General features: G+C 44.3%; 1 protein-coding gene and 1 non-coding gene across 2 annotated transcripts in view; both read left to right on the plus strand.

Annotated features, from left to right (window-relative positions):
- The window catches only part of Retreg1 (reticulophagy regulator 1), a 124,650-nt gene that overhangs the window by 71,498 nt on the left and 25,729 nt on the right, over window positions 1–27,423 (plus strand). The window lies entirely within an intron of this gene.
- LOC113833958 lies at window positions 19,338–19,443 on the plus strand. Its single transcript, XR_003482159.1, has one exon. It is a non-coding gene; the product is annotated as a U6 spliceosomal RNA (small nuclear RNA).

The following is a 27,423-nucleotide window of genomic DNA, read 5'->3' on the forward strand; positions in this document are numbered from 1 at the left end:
ATCAGTGTGGTTGCTTCAGTCTTCAACTGAATGGTCTTCATGGAGACCCAGCATTGGGTTAAAGAGAGAGGGAGAGAGGGAGGGAGAGGGAGGGGAAGAGGAAGAGGAGATAGAGGCAAAACAGTCAGAAAAATCTTTGAACACTGGCAAACTAAGAAATTTCAGTTGTCGAGAAAACGGCAACATATGTAGTGGCCCCCAGACATTGAGTGATAAATGTTAGAATTCATTGCCATTGGGCCTCTGTTGGACTCATAGAAACCCTGAGTTCATTCCGTCCATGCCAGCAGTCTGGGTGCTTTGCTTGGGCAGACACAGGACAGAGGGTCTGATTCCTGTGCCTCTCCTGACTGGGGAAAGGAGCCTGCAGTTAGGGTAAGGAGTGTGGAAGCCTTCCCTTCCTAAACTTCTGGGTTGTGAAGGAGAGGTGACCCATGGTGTCCTGTTTGGTGAATGGACCTCCTTGTCCTCTTTCAGCTCTGTCTAAGTCTCTGCTCCCATCAGATGTGTTAAAGGTTCTGACTTCCTCTGGAAACTCTGCTGTCAGGTCCAGCACTCCTTTAACATGCTCGGGGCTTGGGGAGTGCCTCCCTTGGGAGGCCTTTGTGCAGCATCCCCCACCCTCCATGGCTGCTTCCTGGGCCTGGTGTGAGCTCCTGTATCCCACTGTACTTTCCCTGATGTAATAGCCTTTATCACGATGCTCCTTAATTATTTGTTGCCCTGTCTCTGTCTCCCACCAGACTTATACATGGTGACGGCAGAGACCATTTCTAATCTTTGCTCTCCTGGTGCTTGCCCTGCAATTGACATCGAATAAACAGTTGTTACATGAGTTATCCATTTAACTGGCCGGTGTCATTAATAAGCATGTGTGATGAGTGTGTGCTGTTGCTGTAAGCAGTGAAGGATTCCAGGGAAGGGCAACATAGCCCTGGCTCTGCTGTTTACAAGTCCTGTGACCGCAGGCAGGATGCTAGGCCTGTCTTGACTTCATTCTCCGTAGCTCTGAAATGGGCTGTCGGCACCTTCTTCCAGCCGGCGGAGGACGAGGGACCTAGTGAGAGCACACTGGCTGCTGCTGTTATTGCCTCTCATCAAGGGTCAGTAAGCGAGCAGTTAAAATGAAAAAGAAAGGCATCTATATGTGTGTGCACACATAGAGGCCAGAGTTCACTGTTACACAACTCTCTTACTTTTTCAGACAGGGCCTCTCATGGAACGTGGGACTCTGAATTTCAGCTAGGCTGGCTGGCCAGCAAGCCTCCAGGATCTTCTTGTCCCTGTCCTGCCAGCACTGGAGACACAAGTGTATGCTATTTTGCCCAGGTTTTATGCGAGTGCTAGGGACCCAAACTCATGTCTATATGACTCACCCCTGAGCCAGCGCCCCAGCCCGGCACCTGTGTTTTGGCCTTGTTTTCTTTCTGTTGAAATTTTGATGAAAGAGAAAGGGAAGATCATTGTGATAGGAGACAGAGGAGAAGAATGCATAAGATTCTTTGTATCTTTTGAATGTTTTTACAGAAAAGAATAGATCTAGTTTTTTAAGACAGGGTTTCTTTGTGTAGCCCTCGCTGTCCCAGGAACTAGCTCTCTAGACCAGGCTGGTCTCAAACTTAAAGAGATCCACCTGCCTCTGCCTCCCAAGTGCTGGAGTTAAAGTTGTGCACCACCACGACCTGGCTATTATTGAATGTATTTTTAAAAGATTGATTTTATTATACTTTTAGTGTGTGTGTGTGTGTGTGTGTGTGTGTGTGTGTGTGTGTGTGTGTGTCTGTGTGTCTGTGTGTCTGTGTGTGCATGTGTCTGTGTGATGTGCACATGAGCCAGTGGAGTCCAGAAGTGTCATGGTTCCTCTGGAAATGGAATTAGAGGTGGCTGTGAGCCACCCAGTGTGGGTTTTGGGAACTGAACCTGGGTCCTCGGGACAGCAAGAAGCACTTTTAACCACTGAACCATCTCTCTAAAAGTCTTGAGTATTTCTTTTATAACAGACATTTATGTAGGAAAGTAAGTGTGCCATGCATTATTGCTTTGTCGTAATGAGTCTCATTTAGTCTGTATACTTCATCTAAGCCAGATACAGAATCTTCCTTGCACACATTTCTGTTTATATAAACTCTTTGAAACAAGCATATGAAGTACTGTTTTTATCCCCCATTATACTGTGAAGAAAAGAAACCAGCACAAAGGAGGTGAACAACTTGTCCAAGATCACAGAGAGCCCAAGCAGTTAGGTTATGGGGATCACTTGGTAGAGATGCCCCTTGGAAGTCCATGTACTATGTATGCCCACCACAGTGAGAAGGTGCCACCAGTAAAGCTGCCATTTAGTGGGGTCCTGTTCAGGCAGAGTTACAGCCGCACAGATAAGGAAATGCAGTTTAGGGCAGTGGAGGAGACCTGAAGCCAGGTGGGCTTCATGGGAGTAGCCTGTGAAATGGACATGAGCACCGGACACCGAGGAGGGTCCATGACTGGAAAGGTAGGGGGCCATGAGGAGACCCAGGAGGGGAAGTAGAGCTAAAGTTGCATGGCTTCTGGGGACAGCAGGACTGGTATAGGATGTAGAGTCAAGGGCACAGCACTGTGGGCTTTTGCCCTGGCTGCCTCAAGCTTTACTTACAAGTTGATTTCCTCTTTGAAAAAGGAAAAAACATCACCCATTGACCACAAAGGATGGATTGGAATGGAAAGAGCCTGAGCTCTCCACACCAAATGACAAGTACAGTTTTATTCTTTGCCCCATTCAGTGACCATTGGGTAGATGAAACAGGCAGCTAAATACCCAAGAATGTGCAAGAATTAGCCCAAATTGACTGACAGTTAAAACCTTGACATCTAGGCATCTGATTGACAGTGAGGTGCAGGTGCTTGATGTGGCACAATGATGTTAACCAGGCAGTGCATCTCTGGTGGGGTGGTGGAGTAAGCAGCGAGGCCCTGATCCTTGCAGACTGCAGACAGTTTCTTATTGGTGAATTACCACATTAGCAGCGAATGCTACTCGCTTGATCAGCACCTGCTGTGATAAGAGGCTAATTATATGACAGGGTGACCCACGTGGCAGGGCAGTCTAGGTCCTAGCAACACAATATTTATCCGGAGAGCAAAGGCAAGCTGCTAATTCAAGATGCAATCTTTTCCAGAGACGCAGCCAATGCAGTCAAAACAACCTTCCCCGTGCCTCCCATAGGCACCCTCATCCCCACCCCAGGTCATCGACATGCAGCTGAGTTATCTCTTGTCAGCCACTGAATTGGGACTTGTGATCTGATGCCATTTCTTGTCGTTTCATACTGAAGAGCCTAAAACCAAAAACAATGGAAACAAAACAAAAACAGCAGTCCATGGAAGGACACCATGCACAGTTTCAGACTTTGCTCCCATGCGTTGAATTTTAAGGAGAGAATCTCAGACTTGTCCTTTTACTTGAAGAGTTTCATTTGATTCAAGCATGAACACAGAGTATTGTGTCCCACTTTTCTCGTGGAAATGAGAACAACTATCTGTTCACCCCAGATAAGTACCTGATGACAGATCAATATAAGGATGTCAGCAGTGTCCGCCTTGGGGAAGTGATGAGTTTTATTGGGGTTACTTATAGGAATAGAAATGCCTAAAGACATCTGTGTCATCAAAAGCTCACCCAGCATGGGTGATGGCACATGTAAGCTGGAAACCTGGTGCACACTGCACAGCCTGCAAACAGCTCAATAATTTGGAGAGTGCCCTTTACAGGTAGTTCCGTTGGTCTGAGCCTCTTCCAGGAAGTCTGACTGGTCCAACAATCTTGTAAGCAACTCAGCTCATTGAGAGTATATCTCAGAAGTCCTCACTGCTTATATAAGTATGCAGAGGGAGGGGCCTAATGAATCTGCTTCATTTTAGGGATTTCCTGCCGTCTTTGACTTGTTTCCTGAGCTTAAGCTTCCTTCTAAGATGGAGGTTTTATTTTGGAGGAAATTACTACACTGAGCAGGGTTGAGGAGAAGACTCAGTGGACAATAGACTTGCTGTGCAAACGTGAGGATCTGAGTTTGAATCCCAAGAATCCACATAAAGCCAGATGTGGTAGTTTTGCCCGTGATTGCTATCTTACAACTGTGACGTAGGAGTCAGAGACACAAAGAGGGGTCCTTAGAAGCTGTGGGCCAGTTAGCCTGACATACACAGTTTCGAGCAAGAGACAAAGTCCAAGAAAGGATAAAGATGAAGACAGACACCAGTGGATGACCTCTGAACTCCATTTGTGGTTCATGGCACATGTATGCCCAAATTTACACATACAAAGACAGCCCCCGGAGAAGAGAGAGAGATTTTTAAAAAAGAGGAAAACATACATGGGGAAAACTCTTAATGCATATCAGAGTAAAAATCAAATTACAGCCAGGTGTGACAGCACCCACCCCCTTTTATCCCAACACTGATTAGGCTGAGGGAAGCAAATTGCAAATTTGAGGCCAGCCTAGACAACATGGAGGCACACTCTCAAAACAAAAAAACACAACCAAAAAAGAGAACAGGCATTACTAGTATTAATTGCATCAATGTATCAATGGAATTAACAGCATGAAATTAGCTAAACAGGCTGGCATTAGGAACTTAATTAGCTGGGTGTGGTGCTGTACATCTTTAATTTCACCATTCAGGAAGCAGAGATAGTGGGGATCTCTAGAGGTGGGGCAAGGCTATAAATGCTCTAACCCTGCTTTTAGTGATGTACTTCTTCCAGCAAGGTTGCACCACCTTTCCAAACAGTGCCACCAACTGGAGACCAAATGTTCAAACTCGTGAGACTGTAGGAGACATTTCTCATTCAAACCGTCCCAACACTATTATTAAACCATGAAAAGTGCGGAGGGTCCCTTCTTCCTTGCAGATGGTATTTCAGAACTCAATTTCCAAGTAGGCAACATGTTCTTTCATAAGTAAAACACAAGAGTTACAAACTCCGGCCCACTCTCCTGTTTACACGTTGTCTGTGCCTGTTTCTTGTGAGAATTGGAGCCAAGCAGTTGTGACAGAGACCATCTGGGCTGCGAACTGAAAGTGCTTACTGTCTGGCCCTTCCTAGAAAAGTTTGCAGTCTCTGTCCATAGTATGTCAACCATCCCACACCATCAGATGTTCCTCTTACGTGTGATTTCAAGGACTGCACGGTTCTCTGATGTGTAAAGGCGTTGATCCACTTGTCCTGTAACAAACACCTTCCTCCATCAGTAAACCCGCTTGGCTCTGTCTTCTTAATGTGTCCCAGATACCCTTCCTTTAGCTTCTCCAGCCCTGGCCCTTCTCTTGAGCCTGATGAGCCCCACACCAACTCGAGTTAATCTGATGGCTTCCTGTTCCATTCAGATGCAATGCATGCCTGGCATAAAGTGACTTTGAATTTCCATCAGCACAAGGTGACCACCGCCCCCTTTCCACTCCCAATATTCTTCGGCAAGCTGTTGGCCAGCTTAAATATGTAGACTCCCAGGAATATAAATTTAAAAGAGGATCCTTTCCCACTAAATACAAGTCTCTGTAAAATCTTGTTTCAGCAACATGGTACACATGAAATCACATTTCTTTGCCTAATGCACCAGTTCTTTTGCTGTTCTCCCCAGTTGTAGTTTTACTGACTGTGTCTACCTTTTGATACTGACATGTTTTACAGGACAATTATCTTCTCCATTAAGTCCTGACAAAGTACTCTTGAGAACTCGAGTTGCTAAAGTTTTATCAATGAAATCACTTGATCTTTCCTTATTATATGGCCATGTACTGAAGAATCAAGTGTGAAGGCTTATTTGTGTGACACTTGCCTTTTCAATGTCGGGTGCATATCTGGTACCTGGTCCTTATGAAATCTGTGGTAATTCTTTTGTTGTGATCATCACTATTGCTGTTATTACTGTTCTTAACCTATATCCTGTGACACCTTCCATGATGTCTACAAGCTCCCAAAACTAGCCTCAGCTGGTGCCATCTCTACCATTCTTCTTCCTCAGATATTCTATGCAAAGAAAACCAAGTGGGACATCCCTGGCTCATGGCATTTGTAAGATCACAGACTCCTAGCTAGGCTGTGTTTTGTTTTTGAGGAAGGCTCTCACCCTGTATGTAGTTCATGCTGGCCTATGGCATACTGTGTAGCCTCGGTTGACCTGAAACTTATGGCAATCCTCTGTCTCTGTCTCGAAAATTCTGGGGTTACAGATGACAGCGACCATTCTTGGTGTATATCCTGGTTTTGAGGGCTATCTTCAGACAGAACAAAGCAAAGCAGATTAATTCTGCTTTGTCTTTAGATACAAAAGGTGAGCTCTGAAATTTGGAGTTCACACGGCCCTATAAATCCTGCCCATGTAACCCACTGTACCTGGCATGGCCTGACTTAGTGGTTTTTAGTTCTACTCCAGAACCTGCTTGTCTGGGTTACAATTGCAGCTCTCCCATCTACCACAACTTCCACCTCCAGCCCTGGGCAGGTGACCTAGATGCACTGGTCTCCTCTCCAGGGACCCCCAGAGGCTGATGCTGATCTGGTGACAAGGAGTACTCTAGGAATCACCATCAGGGAGGGGTGAAAAAGGAGGGAGAAGCAGAGCTTGATATAGTCTAGATGAAGGCCTCCACTGATACCACAGGACCCTCTAGAGCCAGGACAGTGGTACAAGCGCCATCCCCAAATTGCAGCTCAGAGGAGGAAACCTGGCATTCGCATCCCTGGTCTGATTATCCACTAGTGCATTGCCATTGGGAGAAACAATTTTCTTTAGCCAAGCTGGTCCTTCAGCCCTTCCCACAGTTGGCTGAGTAAGCAGGTTTTTCATTTCTGCAGGGGGACCTCGCAACACATCGCAGAATGACCTACTTGCTGATAGTCCCTCTCTCAGGCAATGCATGGTGGAGCATTTATCTGGGCGTGGTGTCTGTAAGCCTCGTTCCTGCCTTAGATCCTTGGTACCTGAGCCCGCAGACACTCCCATAGCCGGTGTATGACTGTAGTGCCACATGGGATCTGTGCAGGATATGTGACCAAAAGATGAGTACAAATGAGTGAACAGAACTTGAGATTTTCTCATGTTTCACAGAGTGGCTCTTGGTCAAAATTCACCAATTTTTCTTGAAAACAGAGTGTATGCTTCTATATAATCTTCTTGGTCCATTGGACAACCAGAGTAAATGGCCCTCCACAAACACTGGGACATCACCCCCAGTGCATTGCCTCGAGTTGTATAAGTTCATGGGGACTGGAGAGATGACTCTGTAGTTAAGAGCACTTCCTGCTTGGCCAGGCGTTGGAGTGCACGCCTTTAATCCCAGCACTCGGGAGGCAGAGGCAGGTGGATCTCTGTGAGTTCAAGGCCAGACTGGTCTCAAGAGCGAGTGCCAGGATAGGCTCCAAAGCTACTCAGAGAAACCCTGTCTTGAAACACAAAACAAAACAAAACAAAACAAAACAAACAAACAAACAAAAAAAAAAAACAAAAAACAAAAAACAAAAAAAAAAGAGCACTTGCTGCTCTTGCAAAGGACCTGGGTTCAGTTCCCAGCATCCATGTGGTAGCTCACAGTTGTTTGTAACTCCAGTTCCAGGAGGGGGCATCTGACACTATTTTCTGGTCTCTGTAGACACTGCACTAAAGTGGTACATAGACAAATGTATAGGTAAAATAAAAACTTTAGAAAGTGTCAGTTCACCTAGGCTACAGTTTCTAGTCATCTGATCATCTAGTCATTTGTTGTTGTGGAGGTATTTCTAGATGTAATAAACTCAAGAGTAGAGTATTAAAGCATATCATTCTTGATAATTGCAGTGGACTTTGTCCAGTCAGTGGGAAGCCTTGAGAGTAGACTGAGGTTCCCGGAGAAGGAGTTTGGCCTTCAGACTGTGTATAGATTATATCCGGGACCTTCTGCTGGACTGTCCTATAGATTTCAGCCTTGCCAACTTGGACAGTACTTTAAGTCCATCTCTCTGTGTGGCCACCCTGTTGTTCCATTTCCCTGAGAAATCCAACTGATGCTCCTTGGAACCCAGTGTTCACTCAGTCTCGATGCCCAAATCTTACCCAAATAGTTGTCATGCTCATCTAGAAGTCCAGGAATGACTTCATCTGTTTCAGCCTCGGTATTCAGCAGACTGGCCAGAGAGCAGCCTTTCTCTTTAGCTATGGGGTTGGTCCTTCTGTCCATCACCAGAACTCAGAAAAGGTTGCTTGTCACTGCTGAGAGGAACTTCTTGTCTGTTTTCTCACAGGAGGCCAGGTGCACTCTGTGAGGAAAAGGGATGGCAGCCACCCTTCCAGACAGTGTAAACATGATGTCCTTCCTTGCACTCATGTTGTTTTCTGGCCTCTCTTAAAACTCCTGGCAGGGCATGTCCCTTTGTTTCTAACTTATATTTAGGACAGAGGTGGATACTTGCATTTTAACTGCTCTCCTGGCCAGAGAAGCTGAGGCACGAGTCTGAAGAAGGCCATTGCCCTTTGAAATTTTTACTATGGTTTATGAGTTTTGTCTCATGAAAAAAAAATTAATGTAAAGTCAAATTGAATAGAAAATATTCATGTTGGTAGTGGATAAGGTTGAGGGCAAAGTCTGGTGGTGGGAACCCACTGTGCAAACTTCTGAGGAACTGTGTGTGAGGTTGCCATGGTTTGGTGCTAAAAGTAGGTGCATGCAATGAAGCCAAGTTTTGTTTTATTTTTAAACCATGGACTTCATCTAATACTCTCCAGAGACAAGGAACATGGAAGGTATGGTCTGATGACCCACATGGCAAGGGAATCTGGACTTGGTATACTAAAATTTGGAGATTTTGTCAAGTTGGGAGAAAAATGAGAGCTTGTTATTCTTGGCTTCATAAGGGTACATTGGAAAGAGTTCACGTGGTCCACTTCTGTGGACAGTGCTCATACACTGACTGTACACATGCCCATCGTCCTATATCACATGCATTTATAGGGGTGACAAGTGGGGGGTACAGACATTTGTCGCCCATCTGTGTCACACTCATATGACTTCTGGCTCCTGGTGTTGTTTCTTGGTTGGTGTTGACACTGGGTTGGAAGGAGATGGGATCGATCATTTTGCAGGGAACTCAGTGTCTCACTTGTTGAGAGGAGCAATGCTAAATGGTCAGGAGTGACAACCACAGAGGTGGCCTCTAGCTCCATGGGGGGGCGGGGGTTAGAGGACGAGGTCAGACAGGGAAGTCAAAAACAGGTTTGTGGCTGGCACAGTTGGAACTATGGTATTAAATAATGTAGCGTGAAGGCCAGAGCACCAGCTTCATAAATGAGACATTGAGTAAATGGGGAGAGAAGAATCCCTGTATGTGCCAATACCTCCTTGCCATGGTGTTAAGACTTTGCTCCCTTCTGCCCCATCATTCTTTCTTTGAGTGAAGATTGGATTGGGGCGAGGGGAGGCAACTTTATGGTGTGTCTATTTGAAAACAGTACATTAGCCAATCGATCCAGTTGACATTATCAGTGGTAAGCTACGCAGGCCCTTTGAACACACCCTGTAAGCTGATTCACTCCCAGGTTTTCTTGTTGACTCAGTCTAGTGCTGGAGAAAACAGCAGACAAACCCAAACTGAAAGATATCTACAGAATACCCCAGAACTATTGAGTTCTTGAAAAGGTGGTGGTGCATGCCTTTAATCCCAGCACTCGGGAGGCAGAGACAGGCGGATCTCTGTGAGATTCAGGCCAGTCTGATCTACAGAGTGAGTTCCAGGACAGTCAAGGGCTACACAGTGAAACCCTGTCTTGACACAAACAAACAAACAAAAAACAAAACAAAGAAAACCAGTGAGAGATATCAGCAGTTCTCATCAACTCCCAGTGACTAAGTGGATTTAATGCTTGACTGCGGTATGCTACTCCAGTGGGATCCTGGGAGGGAAAAATGTTAATGAGAAAACCATTGAGATACAGTAGGAATCTGGAGCTTGGCTCATGGTGATGGACCAATGTTGGCTTTAGTTTTGACATATTTTGAACATGTAGGAAACTGGCAGGGGTACATGGCAGATGTATAGCAGTGTCTAGGCTGTCTTTGTGTGATCGTCAAACCCAAAGTGATTCAACATTATAACAAAACAGGTTTGTGTGTGATCCCAGGCATGGATGCTGCACCCTGGAGCATATCCTTCCAAGGTGCTAGCTAGCGTGGTCAGGGAGTCAGGAGTCAGTTCTACTGGGGACTACCGCACTACTTATCAGCATGAAAATTTTTGGGTTGTTTAACTCTGATTTTATGGCTCATGATCCATTGAAGGGTGCTGTGATCTGATTGTGTCCTGAGTTTCTTTGTTGGAAACTTAACTCCCAAAGTCAGTGTTGGCAGAAGAGATCTTTAGGGGTGAGTAGCCTGTGTGGACTTTGCCTCAGGAGTGGATTAATGCTGGTGCCCTGGGTTGTTAGTTGCTGTGGCAGTGGTGTCCCGATGAAATGGTGAGTTCCACCCCTTTCTCTTGGATGTGTTCCTTGGATCTTCCCATGGGATGAGACAGTCAGGCACACCTTGTCAGAAGCAGGTGCCTTGACCCTGAACTTCCTAACCCTCTGAAACATAAGAAAAAAAAAAAAAAACAAAACCCTTCATACTTTATGAATTACCCACAGTGCTGGCTAGTTTTATGTCAACTTGACACAAACTAAAGTCATCTGTGAGGAAAGAACCTCAATTAAGAAAATGCCTCCATAAGATTGGGCTGGAAGACACTTTTTAAATTAGTGATTGATGGGAGAAGACCCAGCCCTTGGTGTGCTTGATACCATCCTAGGGCAGGTTGTCTTGGGTGCTATAAGAAAGCACACTGAACAAGGCATAGAGAGCAATATAGTAAGCAGCACTTTTCATGGCCTCTGCATCAGCTCCTGCCTCCAGGTTCTTGTCTGTCCTGACTTTGAGTTCCTGTCCTGACTTCCTTCAGTGATGGACTATAATGTGGAAGTGTGAGCCTAATAAACCCTGTTCTTCCCAAGTTGCTTTTGGTCATGATGTTCATCACTGCAATAGTTAACCCTAACTAAGACACCAGTTATTCTGTCACTGCAGCACAAAAAGGGCTGAGACAAAGAGGTTTTTGTTCCTAGCCTGATACAAGCAGAACCACATATGGGGTCACTCCAATTCGTCCTGTTAGTGGGAGCTTGAGGTGATTTATGCTACTGAGGTAGTTGTCTTATCAGCAGGCAGTGACAGCTATAATTAAGTAGCAGCCGTTATTCTCCTTGAGGAGAAGCAGTGAGTAGGGTACCGTACATGAAAGTCTTCTCATCAGGATCAGCATGGTTCCTAGCCTTCATTGTAGCAAATCCTTCAGAAGCAGCTGCTTCCTCTTCAAGAAGCCCCAGAGGCTGGAGGATGTTGGCCAGTAGTGTGGTTTTCCAAGCCCTAGGGCCTGAGAAGAAGGTCCTTCAGTGTCTGAGGACATCTCTCATCTGGGGTCAAGGCTGGGTCACAGGTAGTGCTTACCTGGCCTAGGCCATCCGCTCTGCCACATGGCACAGGACAAGAAGAGACTTGGAGGAAGCTTTCTGTCACCTGACCAACAGCCTCAAAGGGACAGTGAAAATAATGAACTGTCAAATAATGAACTGTCACAGTTGTGTGGCTGAGGACCTTTAACTCAGTTTGACTTCTTTGCAGAAGAGCTGTGTGAATGCATAGCCAAGAGACATCTTATCAGTTGTTGTTCAGATGAGGAAAACGTTTTAACACTAGCATAAGCAAAATATAATAAGGAAGATCAGAGGATCACAAAAGTCATTTCATAACCCATCATTAAACAGGTGCTGCTATATAATTGTCCCCGTGCTATACTGTGTTTTTAAACTCTGGAGATAAACTTTGTTTTGATCTGAGCACCGCCCCCGCCGAGTCATGCCTGTCTTCCCTGTCCTCAAAGACCTCAGTCTCCACCCCCTGTGGCCTTGGAAAGTTTCCACCACCTTATGCTTGCACAGGGCAGTGAGGCTTGCCAGAGTTCTCTCACAGCTATGGCTGTTTGCTCTAAATTTCTTGGAACCAGGGTTTCTCTGTCAAGGAACTATACCGCTCAAAACCACATGCTGCCATAGAGGGGAGCTGTGTGAGTGAGCAAGCAGGAGCAGCTGAGGCCCATGGAGGACAGACAGACTGCTGGGTCATATGACCCCCCCCCCCCAAGAATTAGACTGCACAAGTATCTAAATTCTTGTGGGGATTTCCTCCAGTCACACACTCTTCTGTGTGTGACTGGAGGAAGAAAGAGAAAGCAATTGATTTGGTAGCAGAAGCAAATCAACTAAAGGAGAGGGTTAATAAGGAATCGAGAAGGAACATAGCTAGTCCCGGGTGATTACCCACCCCCAACAAGACAGCCACATTTGTAGAGAACAAGTTCAGGGTTCGGAAATGGGTCTCCGTAGAGGCTGGACACAGCAGAGAAATCCGGGTGGTGGGGTGGCGTGCTTCACAAGGTGAGGGTATGTGTTGTCTTACCGCTTCTTCCCTAAGCTCTTGCCAGAATGCCTCCTCTTCCCTGGCACATGTCCCGAGGTTGCTTCTGCACAGAATTCCCTGCCACTTCTGCCACCATTCCATCTGCCAGTGAATGAGGGGACCGCATACTCCCCTTTACCTATTCAGATGGTATTAACTGCTTAATACCACTATTCAAAAAACAGTGACATACAGCGGATTTACATTAAGAAAGTCAGGATGTATGCTGCAGCCCTCTCAGTGATAACTAACCCAACCCTGCCCTAAGGAGACTGATTCATTCATGAAACTTCCACCCTCAGGACCCAGGAATCATTCATGGATCCCCATCTCCCAACAGCGCTGAAATGGAGACTAAGCTTCTAATAAATGAGTTTTAGGCACACCCAAAGTAGAGAGAAGAAGAACTTTGTGTTTGGTTGTTGTCGTCAAAGCCACCAATCCAGGGTGAGTCTCAGTAGTACTCCACTAACCACAAAGCAGGAGAGAGGCACCTGCTTGGCACACTTGATGGCCCAGTACTGAATGGTATTGCTTACGCCATGTACACACATGCAGGTTGGGTCCTTTGATTTGATTTGCTTGTTTTTTTGTTTGTTTGTTTGTTTGTTTGTTTTTAATCCAAGGGAAAAAAATGTTTTCTTTCACTTCACTTCAGAAGTATACTGGCCTTAATACTGGTGTCTTCCCTCATTCCACTGCTGCAAAAATGTATACTATATACTCTGAACTTTTGTGGAAACTGGATTCTGTATTGACGCCAGTGGAGAGAAGGACTACTCTTTCCCTCTGAGTCACAATATTGTGGGAGGAAATGTCCTGTGGACTGTTCTCAGCCTCGCCCTGCTCTGGTACCTTTTATAATCTCTACTTTGTCCCTGCTGACTAAAAGCAATTGTAGAAATGTCGTTGAAACAGTTACTAGGGTTGTGCTTGCACAACATCGTTAAGCTTTTTTATTTTCATTTTATACGTATAGGTGGTTTGCCTGTATGCATGTCTGGGCACCGTGTGTGTGCCGTGTCTTCAGGGGCCAGACAAAGGTGCTGGATTCCTAGAACTAAATTTACAGATGGCTGTGAGCTGCCAGCTGGGTGCTGGGAACTGAACCTAGATCCTCTGAAAGCAAGAGCAGCATGTGCCCTTAAATGCTGAGCCATCTTTCCAATCCTTCACTGTAACTTTTGTTTTATGTCTTACTTGGTCCAATTTTGGCACCTAATTAAAGCCCTGATCAGCTTTAACAGAACCCAATAACGTCATCTATAATAGACATATTTTTAGAAGCTGGAAAAAAAAAAGAAAAAGGTGAAACTGCTTTTTGTAACTGGCATTAGCAGTTACTCAGAGTAACTCTCAGTGTGCCCTCCAGATACTGTTACTAATGAGATGTTTGACATTCTGTTTTCCATTGAGTCCTAAAAAAAAAAAAACCAAAAAACCAAAACCAAACCAGTGTGTAAATTTACAGCACATGTCAATTTAGATTAGCTACAGCTCAAGTGTTCAAGGGTCATGGGTGGCCAGTGGACAGCTCTAAATGGTGCAGTTTTGTGCATTGTGTGGCACTGAATGCTAACATAAGAAACACTGTGTTTTCCAGTCCCAGCTGATATCTACAACACAGTTCCTGCAGCTCAGGCTTAGGGAGTATCATGAACTCAACCCTAGACCCTGGTTATAGGTAACTAAGGAATGCCAAGAGCAGGAGAAATAGTCTTCTTCAAGGAGGAGCACATCAATTGGTTATCCAATATCAAGTAGTCATCTCTGAAGTGGTGTGTGTGTGTGTGTGTGTGTACATATGTATGTATGTGTGTATATATATGGGTATGTGTAAAATTACATGGACTGAGGAGGTTGTATTTATATATTTAGGAACACAAGGATGTGTGTGTTTGTGTGTGTGTGTGTGTGTGTGTGTGTGTGTGTGTGTGTGTGGTTTGTGTGTGTGCGCACACGTGCTTGCACAGGTGTGCAACAACAATAGAATAAAAAGGCCATCAATTTGAGCTGCAGGCAGAGGTACATGGGAGGGGTGGGATGAGGAAAGGGAAGGAGGCAAACGATGGGACTGTAGAATTGCTGGGTATAGTTTTTGTGTGCTCTGGGGAAAACCCAGACAGAGATATGCATCACAAGGCCTTGCCTCCAGTAAAAGGAATGCATGGAGAATGCAGGGACAAGGAGGACTGTGCACACCTCAGGAGGCTCTGGCTGAGGGATCCCGTCTCTCTGCAAGGGAGAGCAGATCTGAGATGAAGAGGTGAGGAACTAGAGAGGATAAAATGTTGAAGTATTAAAGTGCTGAAGGAACCTCTCTGACCAATGAGGAAGCTACAGAAAGAATCCAGAAGGCATCTGGCAGGTAAACTGAGGCAGAAAGGCTCCCATCCCAGCCAGGCTTTCAGATCTTCCTCTGAGTCCCAGGGAAAGGGCTAGGATTCTTGGCATTGAGGACTTGTGGATTATAGAGAATCCTCTAGATTTCTACCTACGAGAAAAATCCCTGAAAATCCCCTGGAGATACAGTTGCCTGAGGGCCAGCTAAGGAGCCAAGCCACTGGTGTGCTCAGCGCTGGCTCACTTGGCTGCAGACCACTGAGGGGACTGTGAGGAGGGTACAGATAGGACCTCTGAAATAGATTGGGCCTCCCCTAACTCAGCTACAAACATCCCAGGACACCCTGCTGGACACCAGCTGGAAGGACCTTTCCTCTTTGTCACATGCCTGTCCCCATTAGCTGCCTGAGCTGGCACTGAATGACGCTATTCAGAAATTACCCCCTTAAGGTAGCCTTTCTTGTTTGGTTTCAGTGCTGTGTAGCCTTGGGCCAGCACAGAGAGTGTGAGGAGATTGAGAGCTGTCTGCAGCTTCTGAGAGAGTAGTGATGCCTCCAACCTTGCAGCTGTCAATCATCATCCTCACCTGGGATGTGGTGTTGAGGATAACCAGGCTCACAATGTGCAAGGGAGGCTTGTTCCCTTTGGAGCATAGAGTACCTAAATTTGAATGTCATGATATTACCAGGGATTTAGGTTAATATTCCTCTACACTCTAGGAGTCAAGAGGCTCCTTCTAGAATAACTGACTAAATGGTAGTCTGGAGTAACCAACCAGTCCATCATTCCTGAACCCACAATGTGGGTACTAATAAAAACAGCACCAATAGTTTTTCAGCTCTAAGTGCTTGCCAGGTGACAGTACTTCAGTCACAGCAGGAGCCCACATGCAGGACTTTGTGGGGAACCTGCCAAATTCACCCAAAGTGAATCCAGGACCCATTTCTAGGTCCAAAGTCTGTGCTCTTAGCTACTAGGTCATATCTACTCTGTTGTCCTCAGGGACAACTTTTGCTGGAGAAAACCTTATCCTGCCATGTCAAAGAGTGGGAAGGCAGACGATTCAGGAGACTAATGTGTAATGGTTTTTGCAGCAGAAGGGAGAAACGGGTTCAACTGTGCAGTGAGAGTGGGAACGTGTAAACAAGAAGGTGGATGGTTCATGTAGGGCCAGGGTTGATGGGCAGAAATTTGCTCAGAGGGTAAGTGCTGAGTTTTGAATGATGTGCTCCCACAAAAGAGATCCATGTTCAGGGAAAACTCAATATGCAAATTCATATGCTGATAGTATTTCGAGGGGAGGCCCCTGGGAGGTACTTAAGAGTTGATAAATGAATTAGGGTGAGGCCCCTGTGCTAGCATTAGTGACTCTATGAAAAGAGGAAGAGACACCTAAACTAGTACACTTGTCTCATCTCGCCCCGTAATGTTTTTCAGTGATACTTTTGACACGTGTCATACGTGTTTACAGCCTGGCAGACCTGTGTGAGGACTGGGAAGGAGGGGGACATGTTTGTTCTTTCCTCCCACACAGTGTGGCCTGATGGGTCTCTGCTTTACTTTTGGTCTTAGTTTTAATGGCGTTTTTGTTTGTTTGCTTTTTTTTTTTTTTTTTTTTTTTTTTTTTTTTTTTTTTTTTTTTTGATGACCATTACCCATACTTCTAGGGAAATAGTTTAGTCAGGGTCAAGTTTAGGTTGAGTACAGTAGCCCCTCCCATCCACAGGGATGAGAGAGTGTCATCACAATGGATGTCTGAATCCCTGCATAAGACTGAGCCCTATCTGCGCTGCTTTTGAAAAATAGCCGTGCATACCCATGATAAAGCTTCATTTATAAGTAGGCGCAGTACAGATTTATAATGTCCTGCAGATCATAGCAACCTTAGCACAGTTCTCAACATTTTATTAAGCCAAGAACTTTCGCCTTATCATATTAAAGGAAGAACCTTACGCGTTGGGGCCATAACTGAGGTTTAATAATGACCTGGATATAAGTACTACAATTACCTTGATGGTCCATCTGATAACTCGAGATGCTTATTAAGTGACTAACGGGCAGGTATAATGGGCAGGTATATACACTGTTGCCACTGGGAAAGAATGGTCCCCTTGCTGTGGTAAAAAGAGAGCCAGGAAAGTAGGGCAGCACAGGATGATTTAAGATTAGAATTGATAAGCCGGGTTTTGGTGGCACACACCTTTAATCCCAGCACTCGGGAGGCAGAGGCCAGCCTGGTCTACAGAGGGAGTGCCAGGATATGCTCCAAAGCCACAGAGAAACCCTGTCTCGAAAATTCAATAATAAAAAAAAAAAGAGATTAGAATTGATGACTTGTTGATTCCTAGGACTTCCCATCGGAAATTTTAGACTATGGTTGGTTATTAGTAACTGAAAACCTATGAAACAAAACCATGGGTAAAGGAGACTACTCTAATGGTATTTCAAAAACACAGTGACATAATCATCTTTTTCTGTCTCACTTGGAATTTCCAAAAAAGTAAAATGTTATCTAGCTGTTGCTTGTTCTCAGTGTGCCCCTTCCCAGGCAACTGCTTTATCATGAGGACTCTGCCATGTTTTCCCTCCATTGCACAAGACATGTCTTGCCGAAAGTGGCTTCTTGAGATCCAGCTATCAAGTCTGAGTTCCCTCTAGCAGGAGGCAGAAGGAATATATCTGGATGTACCAGGTGTCACTTAATACAAGTCTCTTGAGCTGCCCAATGGCTTTTCTGACACCCCCTCAGTCAGAACTTGTGCACAAAACCTCACTTTGCTCACAACTGCCAAGGAATCTACTTTTTATCCTGGAAAGCGATGCACGTGACGCACCTAGGTTTCCTCTACCAGCTGAAGTTGGAAGGAACTCTGAGTACAGCCATCTCTACGAGAGATGTACTTTTTCCCCCTCATTGATCAGACTGCTTCTTAACCTCTGAGAGAAGGGAGCCGGGTCTGTCCTGTTACCCCTGGTGGAGCCTAAGCTTCTCCCAAAGCTGTCTTGAGGATACAGCAACAATATAAAACTTTTATACTGGAGATGTTGTAGAGTGGAGGCTATAGACCCGTTCAAAGGAGACAGTTAGCTTTGAAAGGCTGATGGATTCTAGGCTGATTGGAATGGCAAAGGAAAAGTAAAGCCCATTACTGAAAATAAATGCAATCATGTTTGAGGAGAGTGTGAACAGAGGAAAATCTAAAACTTAAAAAGTCTGGGACATGAGCTGTTTCCTGATGTGAGGGCTTTTCTGGATCTTTGACTAGAGGCAAGGAAAGGGCACTCCAGCTTGGAGGCTCCTGACAGTCACCAGCAGGCCATTGAACTTCCTGAGGTTGTGATAACATCTGAAAATCTTGGTTTCCTTGGGTCCTTTTTTTTCCTTTTTTTTTTTATCATTTTTTTTATTTGAATTAAAAACAAGTTTGATTTACATGACAATCCCAGTTCCCTTCTCCCTCCCGTCCTCCCCTACCACCCCCCACTCCCCTCCCCCGCAACTAAAACCCTACCTATCACATACCCTTTCTTCTATTCTTCACCTGACTCAACATTTCTGCTCTCCTTGGGTCCTTGTAAGTTCTGATTGTCCACTAGATTTTCAAGTCAACAGCAGTGAGGGGACCCATAGTACCCAGTTCCCAGGACAGAAGGTGACATTCAGGTAAAGAAGAGGCATGCAGAGCCTCAGTAGGAACAGTATTGGCCATGTACCTACGCTCTGGGATTTGTTGCTCAGGCAGTTCCTATTTTCCATCCATATCCTTGTGAACTTTACAAAATGTCACCATCATACCTCCTGGGGAATCAATCTAGCTGGAGCAAGTAATTTGGAAATTCACCAAGAGCTGAACACTCCACAGTGGTGTTCCTCACTAGTTCATGGGAGTCACTGGCGCTCTGTCTGTCTGACATTGTCAGTGAATTCTTCTAGAACTGAGAGATGCTTTGGGGCACATCTTCAGATCATTGCATCTTCAGAAGAGGAGGTCGCTTAAATTTAGTGATTTAAGAAATAGATAGGAGGGCTGAAGAGATGGCTCAGAGGTTAAGAGCACTGACTGCTCTTCCAGAGGTCCTGAGTTTGGTTCCCAGCAACCACATGGTGGCTCACAACCATCTGTCATGAGATCTGGTGCCTTCTTCTGGTGTGCAGATATACAAGCAGAATGTTGTATGCATAATAAATAAATAAAATCTTAAAAAAAGGAAGAAATAGATGGGAGCTGGAAGAGAGAGGACAGAGTAAAATTAAGGTGCTAGACTGGTCAGAAGTGAGTGTGAGGCAGAATTAGCCCTTGTGTTGTCTAAATTCAGGGCAAGTGCTGATATCATGAACACTGCTCTCAGCGTTTTAGCTTCTCAGTTGTTAAAAAGCTGCGATGTCTAGAGACACAGTGACGAAGTGCATTGCTGTGGCCCTAGGAAGCTGCTTCTGGAGGCTTTGATCTACCAACCTCTGAATATCAGTTTGCTTTCAAGTTACATATTTGAGAGTGCTCACTTTGGCAGGACATATGTTCAAGTTGGAATAACACAGAGAGGATTAGCATGGCACTGGGCAAGGATGACATGCAGACTCAAGAAGTATGTGACATTTAAAAATATGAATTATGTATTTGAGTACATAGATCCACCACTGTAGGTATATATACGTCAAACCTTAGGCTTGAAGTCTCTTAGCACAATGCTTTGTGTGAAGTACTATGTCATTTAAGTATATCTGTTTTAAAGTATGGCATTCATACATCACAAAGAGACCAACATTTTCCAAAAGAAAGCAGATAATTATTTTAAATTCCCTGACTTTTCAGTTCCTACATGATCTGAAAAACCATTTTTAACAAAGATACCATTAAAATTGAACTGAACTGGAATCCAGATGCAGAGAAGGAGAAGTGATGAGCAAAGGGGTCAAGACCACGTTGGTGAAACCCACAGAAACAGCTCACCTGAACAAGAGGGAACTCTTGGCCCCCAGACTGATCACTGGGAAACCAGCATGGAACTGATCCAGCCACCATAAATGTGGGTGTCAGTGAGGAGGCCTCGGAAATCTATGGGGCCTCTTGTAGTAATCAGTACTTATCCCTAGCGTAGGAATGGACTTTGGGATCCCATTTCACATAGAGGGATACTCCCTCAGCCTAGACACATGAGGATGGGCCTAGGCCCTATCCCAAAGGATATGAGAGACTCTGAATATGAGAGACTCTGAAGACCCCCCCCCATGGAAAGCCTCACTCTCCCTGGGGAGCAGAAATGGTATTGGATAGGTAGGGTGTTAGTGGGGGCCAGGGGAGGAGGGGTGGCAACTGGGAAAGACATGCAAAACAATCTTGTTTCTAATTTAAATAAAAGTTAATTAAAAATACCCCATAAAAGGCAAATAGAAGCAAGTAGAGCATATGCACTTTTTACGGAAAAATGATATTTTTTAAATTAAAATTAGATCTTCCTTTGAGTCTTCCATTATGTTCTTAGTTGGAAAATAGGAAAATAAAATAGGTTCAAGTTTTTATTGGGTGGTATTAAATGAGTCTCCTGGCATTTTGAAAACAAGGCACTGTGAAGGGAGCAGTGATTGAGACATGCAGGGCAAGGAGCTGAAGTATCAAGTCCCCCAGAGCCACCACCTGGCCATGAGCCTGTGCTTGCTCCCTGTGCTCCCTGGCCACAGTGGGGAGGGAGGGAGGGAGGCTTTGGATCCCAGGGACACACAGGCTCACCTTCATATTCATATTTTGTGAGCTGGGAAACCTAGATGGTCCAGAGAGAGCTTTCCTTGCAAAGCAGTGTCCCTCACAACTGATTGCCGCATGACTCTGTGAGTGAGTGTGTGTGTGTGTGTGTGTGTGTGTGTGTGTGTGTGTGTGTGTGTGTGTGTGTGTGTGTGTGTGTGTGTTTGTGTGTGTGTGTGTTTGTGTGTGTGTGTTCTCCTTTTGAGTAAGAGACTTTTTGCTGAGTGCCAGGTATTATGCAAACAAACCTCCCACTCTATTGCTGGGACAGTGCGCTCTCTCTCTCTCTCTCTCTCTCTCTCTCCTCTCTCTCTCTCTCTCTCTCTCTCTCTCTCTCTCTCTCTCTCTCTCTCTCTCTCTCTCTCTCTCGCTCTCTGTGACTCAAAGGAGGAGATCTGATAGCTCAAGTGAGGTTTCAGCCTGCCTGTGGCCACTCCACCTTTGGTAGGTGCCTAGATCTTGCCAGGAAAAAAAAAGTAAAGAAAGAGGGCAGGCGGCTTGGTGAAGTCATCCCTGGTGACACCTTCTCACACGACTTCAGGGAAAATGCTGGGCCCCTGGGCAGCACTCCCGCCCAGCTGCCTGTCACGGTGCCGGTGCCGGAGTGAGAGGTGACCTCTTTATTTTTAGCAGGGGGGCTGTCATAATAGTCCACTGCTCTGCTTCATTCAAGCCAAGAGGCTGGCACTTGGCAAGTTTGTAAACACCGACTTTCTGAGTAGAGTAGGAGTACTTTTCTCCGGAAGGGGAAGAATCCCCTGCTCTCTTCTGAGAGTCTGCCTGTGGGAAAACCAGCATTCTCTGGTTGTCTTAGCTGTGGCAAGCAGGTGCTGCTGTAGTTATTCTTAAAAGGGCAGAAATGCCTGAAGGCGATGACTGTGGGCGAGGCAGAAGGTAAGTATGGCATTTTCTTTTTCTGGAGTCTGTTTCATTGTTGTTCATCTTAAATGTATTCTGACAAATTTAAATATGTTTAAATGAAAATTACAACTCTAGGAAATTTTCTTTGGCAGAAGTTAACAGAAGAGAGACAAAATTAGCAATATAAGCTTAGAAATACATTCAAAGAAGTGTTGGTTTTTCCTTGAATAAGGAAATACTGGCCTGGGACTTTTAAAATTCATTCCCTCATGTACAATGCAAGTCTCTTTGAAGTTTTTGATGTTTCATTGATTGTGGTTGAAATCTAGGCTCACAGTTTTTTTCAAGTTTGCATTTTAAAGATTTGAGACGCAGTTGTAAGAGTTGAGTATTAGTTTATCAATTTTGATATTTAAACACTTCTTAAGCTATAAATGTTGAAAATGTGATTAGCGCCCTGCCATGTAGTGCATGGTTGTAAATGTTTTCTCTTGCTCTTTTACTGCTAAGAGGTGGGTACCAGGAGGGCAATGATGTAGGTAGGTGGTATGTGCTGGCTTTAGGATAGCTGCACCCATGCAGTCTTCCATCCAGCCCAAACAGATATTACAGGAATCCAGTCCCCTTAGGAAACAGAGAGAGATCATGGATCATCTTATTATCAAAGAAACAGAAGTCTAGGAACAAGAGCCCCTCAGGCTGTTTCTGTAAACCATGGCCTAGGGTGTGGTTTGTGTGGGGGCTATTTCACCAGTTGTGATAGCTCCCTTAAAGGTTGCATTTCTCTGAGGTTCTCTAGTTTCTATTTTTCCCAAATTCTATTAAACGAGAAAGAAACAGATTGGCATTATATTGAGAAACTTTCTACACAAAATGAGACCAGCTGTAGCGCCTTTGTAACAGTGCATGACACTGTCTGTGGATTAATTGGCTAACTACGAGAACGTTTTTAGAGACATTTAAATGTCTGTATTGGATGATAGGTTGCCCGTGGATGTCATACATTTATTTTCCCAGGCATCTGAGCATTCCCGAAGGGAAGGCTTTCCCTTTCCTCTAACCCCTAGGCATTCCCACCAGCTCCCCTGAGTAGAGTTTTACACAGCTAGGCATTTTAAAGGAATGCTTGGCAAATGGAAATGCATTGATAAACCATTTTTACACCAGAGGCCCAGGAATCTTTATCATCTGACAGTTCAAGGAGAGAGACTTGGCACAAATGGATTGAAGGCTGCTCCCATGAGAAGCAGCATTATCAGAATTATTAAATAGTAACTAGTTGTTGATAAGGAATATCTTGAGCTATTTGTGATGTGAACTGAGCAAACTTTAGCTTTTTCTCTGAAAGTTTCATTAATAAAAAACAAACAGATTAAAAGGAGCTTATGTGTGCCCACACATAAATATATACATGATTATTATTGTTGTCCTCAAGAACTGCAATAGTTTGTATTGCAAGTGAAAACCCCTCTCACTCCTGTGAGGTAACATATTCCTGGCTCTCGTTTTTTTTATTTGGATGAGGTCATGTTCATTGCCGACACTTGGCGGATGTTATTCTTTGCTTTGTCTCCTATACTTGTTGGTTTTTCCTTTCTCTATGTAGAAATGGTGACAGATTGGAGCCAGCCTAGAAATAAAATATTTATAGTTGGGAGAGCTTTTTCCTCTTGCTAAATTTGAGATTACATGCCTTTGGATAAGTCCGTTGGTGCCATGTCTAAAAGAGAAGTAACTGTTGTAAGTCACGAATCTGCTGACAGACACGTTCTCTGAACTTCATTTTGGCAATTCCTAATTGACTCTCACATCAAGGCTGATTATGTTACTTGAATCTCCTTTCGTAATTGATGATCTGGATTGCTCGGTAACTGCCAGAGAGTTAAATAAGAGTTTGGTCTTTCATGAAACCAAACCAAACAACAACAACAAAACCCCCCAAACCAGTGAAATCCACAGGATAAGGATGTCTGTCATGAAATGGGATGTGAGCCTCAGTAATCACAGGCACCCTCTGCTAGGTGACTTATAGTCCAGTGGCTTCAGGTACCTGGAGTCACCTGATGAAAGAAGAAAAACTCTTTTTGTCTTTAACCAGTAGTGAATGCTGTTAGTAAGAACACTGAGAGAATCACAGCCAGTTTCAAGGTCAAGAGCCAAGGGGGAAGAGCAAGAAAACCTTTCTGAAGCAGGTCCCAAAAGGTAGATAGATATCTAAGCAAGAAGCTCTGGATGCCAAAGAAGAAGGGGAAAAACCAGGAAGGTAGACTAGCTCCAGGCATGTGGGAAAGCTTATATGGTAGCCTGAGGCCTGCTGGTTCCTTATCTAACCTCATTTGGTTCCTACCTTGGAGTAGCAGCCAAGCTGGCCCTGGGAGAGACCCTGACTAGATTGGTGAAGGGGGTGTGAGTGAATCATCCATCTCCCATTCCAGATGACATGGAAGGAGATGGGCCTGAGGCATGAGGATGGGACCCGTCTAAACATGAAACTCATTTTATGCTTTTAATGTGTTTTGTCATGAAAGCACTTTGACTGGGTAATTATGTTCACACATTTAGCTGCTCACAAAGTAGAAATTTGTTGAGTTCTGACTCTTGACTAGTGGCTACACTAGGTGATAGGTTGGCAGGTGTGGGCCCTGCTGTCTTGGAGCAAGCCGTCTGAGTGGGAAGATGGCACAGGGTGAAACAGTCAGCAAGCAAGAGCACTTCGGGTCGGAGGGCCAAGGATACAGTGGTAGCGTTCGAGAACACCTAGTGTATGTGCTGAAGCTCAGGTGTCTCCGAGGGGAAAATGTGGCAATTCTGGACTGCAGGGCATTGCTGTCATTCTCCTTGCAGGGTGGTAAAGATGTAAGTTCGTTTGCAAAGGCCACCAAGACTCTAGAACTGTGAATTCAATTTGCATTTTCAGATCTTTCTGTTGTTCTCTGCTGTAGAGTGGTGGGCTGCTTCATCACTTCTCCGAAATCCACACAGCCGGTAGCTATGGATTTCAGGACCTTCCGTACCTTCTCTACATTTTTGGCATATTTGCATATCTGTAATTAGATATCTTGGGGATGGGATCGATGTCTAAACATGAAACCCACTTCTGTTTCATACATGCTAAACTTTAATTTCCTGGACGGTTTTTAGTGTGTTTGCATTGTGACCATGAAATCTGGAGTAGGAGTTTTCACTTGTGGTATCATATCAGCCTTTCACATTTTAGAGCATTCCAGACTTTCAGGTTTCATATTAGTCTTGTCTAGCCTGTATTTATTTCTGAGTTTTTGAAAGGTTGTTGTATTTAGGGAATCCAAGGCTCTTTTAAACACACAATGGACTAATTAGTATGATCATGTTGTTACCCATTGCATTGAGTTTTAGTTTTGGAAGAATAAAAGAAAATGATTAAAATATATTCTTCAATTTCCAGTGTTATAATAGTTCAGACTGGCAGGATTTTTTAAAAAAATAAGTATAATTTTATATCACGGATGAGGCCTAACCAGTGATAGTGCCATTTCTTAAAGCCAGCCTTGTGCACTTTGTCCTTCAGTCGAGGCAGATTTCTAGGAGCAAACATATTTGAGCTTTTGTATCCTTGAATGTCCTCATGCTTATCTGCCCTGGGTGGGAGTGATGCTGGTAGATGTCCAACAGTTGCTCTCTGGGGAAGAAATGCCAGTTTCTTAGCATTTGCTGAATCTTGTGGTGTAAATGCACCCATTCTCACCAGGTCACTGGGAAGTGAGTTATAGAATTCTCACAGTGGCTCTCATGAGCCTGAGGAGACCAGCTCCAGATTACAAAGGATTGTGGGCCAACATCAGAGTCAATATTAGTTTTACCAAGGCTACAACATCTTCTCTACTTCGGCATCCTGAAGCCATCACAGACATTTATCAAGTTTGGTTGAAGGAATTAATGATTTATCTTCCTCCATTCTCCCATACAATCATGGAAAATATTTATCACTCTTGAAATCCTACTTTGACCCAGCTGGGCTAATATTTGAACCTGATTAAGAACACGTAGAACAATACAATCTGTCCTTATTGCAGGGGAGTTTGTTTTGTGGGCAATATCGTCACCACCACCGAACCGCTGACCTGCTTCCTGAACTCTGCAGTCCCCAATAGGGCTCCCTCCCCTGTGAGGCTGGTTCCAGTCTATAAGTACACGGTGATGAGGTCTTTATTGCCACTGCTAAAATATGATGAAGGTCTTTAATGTATGATACCAAAAGGCCACAGAGTATCTGTGGCAGGCTGTGGGCAGGTCTATCCTTGGTGACTGGCAGAGCAAGGTCCTAAATTAGGTGGGCTGTCCCCTTTTTGTCACCACGGGCCTTTTGACTCTTTATGATAAATTGTTATCAAAATACGTTTCATTTTTTCACTTCTTCATGATGTGTTTATCCACGTTGTGTAGAATAATGGGGAAACAGATCTTTTCTTGAAGTACTAGTCTCGTTTACTATCATGAATATATTTTAAAAGAAGTCTTCCCACTGAAGGTATTCTGCTTGAAGGATGCTTTAGCTATTTGCTTGGGGGAGATAAAGCAGAAACGATCAGCTCTAACCTCAGTACCCGGATGTAATTATATTGTACATAAAATTATACATATGCAGTGTAATTATATTGTACTTTGATGAATTTTCTTGACAAAGTTATGATAAACATATGGTATGTGTACATGCACATATATGTATATTTCTATATTGACTTTTTAATTACAAGTACTTTCCAGTCACATCTAAACAATTTGAAAATGTTTTTAAAATGCCTGCCAGAATATCCTGTCCATTGGATTTGCCCATATCTATTAGTCATTATTGAAATTAATTGTGCCACTTATTTGAGATAAGATATACACTGTGGCTTTCTAAATAAGAAATGAGGAGGTTGAAAGTAGGAAGTACCAGCTGCCATTTCCTTAAGACCTGGGCTCAGAAACTGTCACAATTTTATTCTCATCATGTTGTACTGGTTGAATGGCTCAAGAGCCCCAATTTGAGGGGACAAACATACTGCCTACTAAAGTTTCAAAGTGTTTCTTAGCCATTTGAGTTTCCTCTACTGAGAATACTATGAATGGATCTGTACCTCATTTTTAAAATTGGATTTTTTTGACATCTGGTTTCATGAGTTCTCTATGTTTTCTTTTATATTAGTCTTCTATGAGATGTGGAGTTGGTAAAAAAAAAAATTCCCATCCTGTAGGCTGCTGCTTTGTCCAGATGATGTTGTCCTTCACCTTACAGAAGCTTTTCAGTTTCATGAGGTCCCATTTATTACCTGTTGGTCTTAGTGCTTCCCCTAATGGTGTGAAGGAGCTCTGTTCAATTCTCCAAAGTAGTAAATAATATGGAAGTGACATACATCCATTAGCAACATTAAATGGGTAGGTCACAGCCGAGTTCAAACATCAGTGGCTGAGGTCTAACCCTTGTGTGCATCCCAATGGCAGGCAGAGCATGGGAAACCATCCCTCTCTAGAAGGTGGCTCAGTTGTGTGGGTGCAGGCTCATTTGCTCTCCAGCTCCCCACACAGCTCTACAATGGGTTCCTGGAGGGTCTAGTCTGGATGGTTTATGTGTTCTTCCTGTTTAGAATGGGACTCCAGGGGATGTGTTTACTTCACCTTGTCTTGATCCTTTGTATAATTGTTTAAGCTCGTGTGCATGTTGACTGCATTGAGTGAGAAGTATAACTGTCTCTCAAGGAATTGCTCCCAAGGCCTGTCATCCTCAATACTGGGTGCCTAAATTGCTTCTCCACAAAGCCTGTTCATCTTCATTGCAATTATAACTTCCCCCAAATATGTTTGGCCTGAGTTGGTAGATCCTGTAGGTTTGATGGGCTAACCATATGTACAGATTCCCATGGAAGCCAGGATGCCTACATGGTGTATCTTAGATGGCCAAGAGTAGCCCTAGATATGGTTCAGGGTTACAGCATACATATTCATATTATACATTTGTTTG

This window comes from Cricetulus griseus, chromosome 2 (assembly GCF_003668045.3).
Source record: "Cricetulus griseus strain 17A/GY chromosome 2, alternate assembly CriGri-PICRH-1.0, whole genome shotgun sequence".
In the NCBI taxonomy this organism is placed as follows: Eukaryota; Metazoa; Chordata; class Mammalia; order Rodentia; family Cricetidae; genus Cricetulus; species Cricetulus griseus.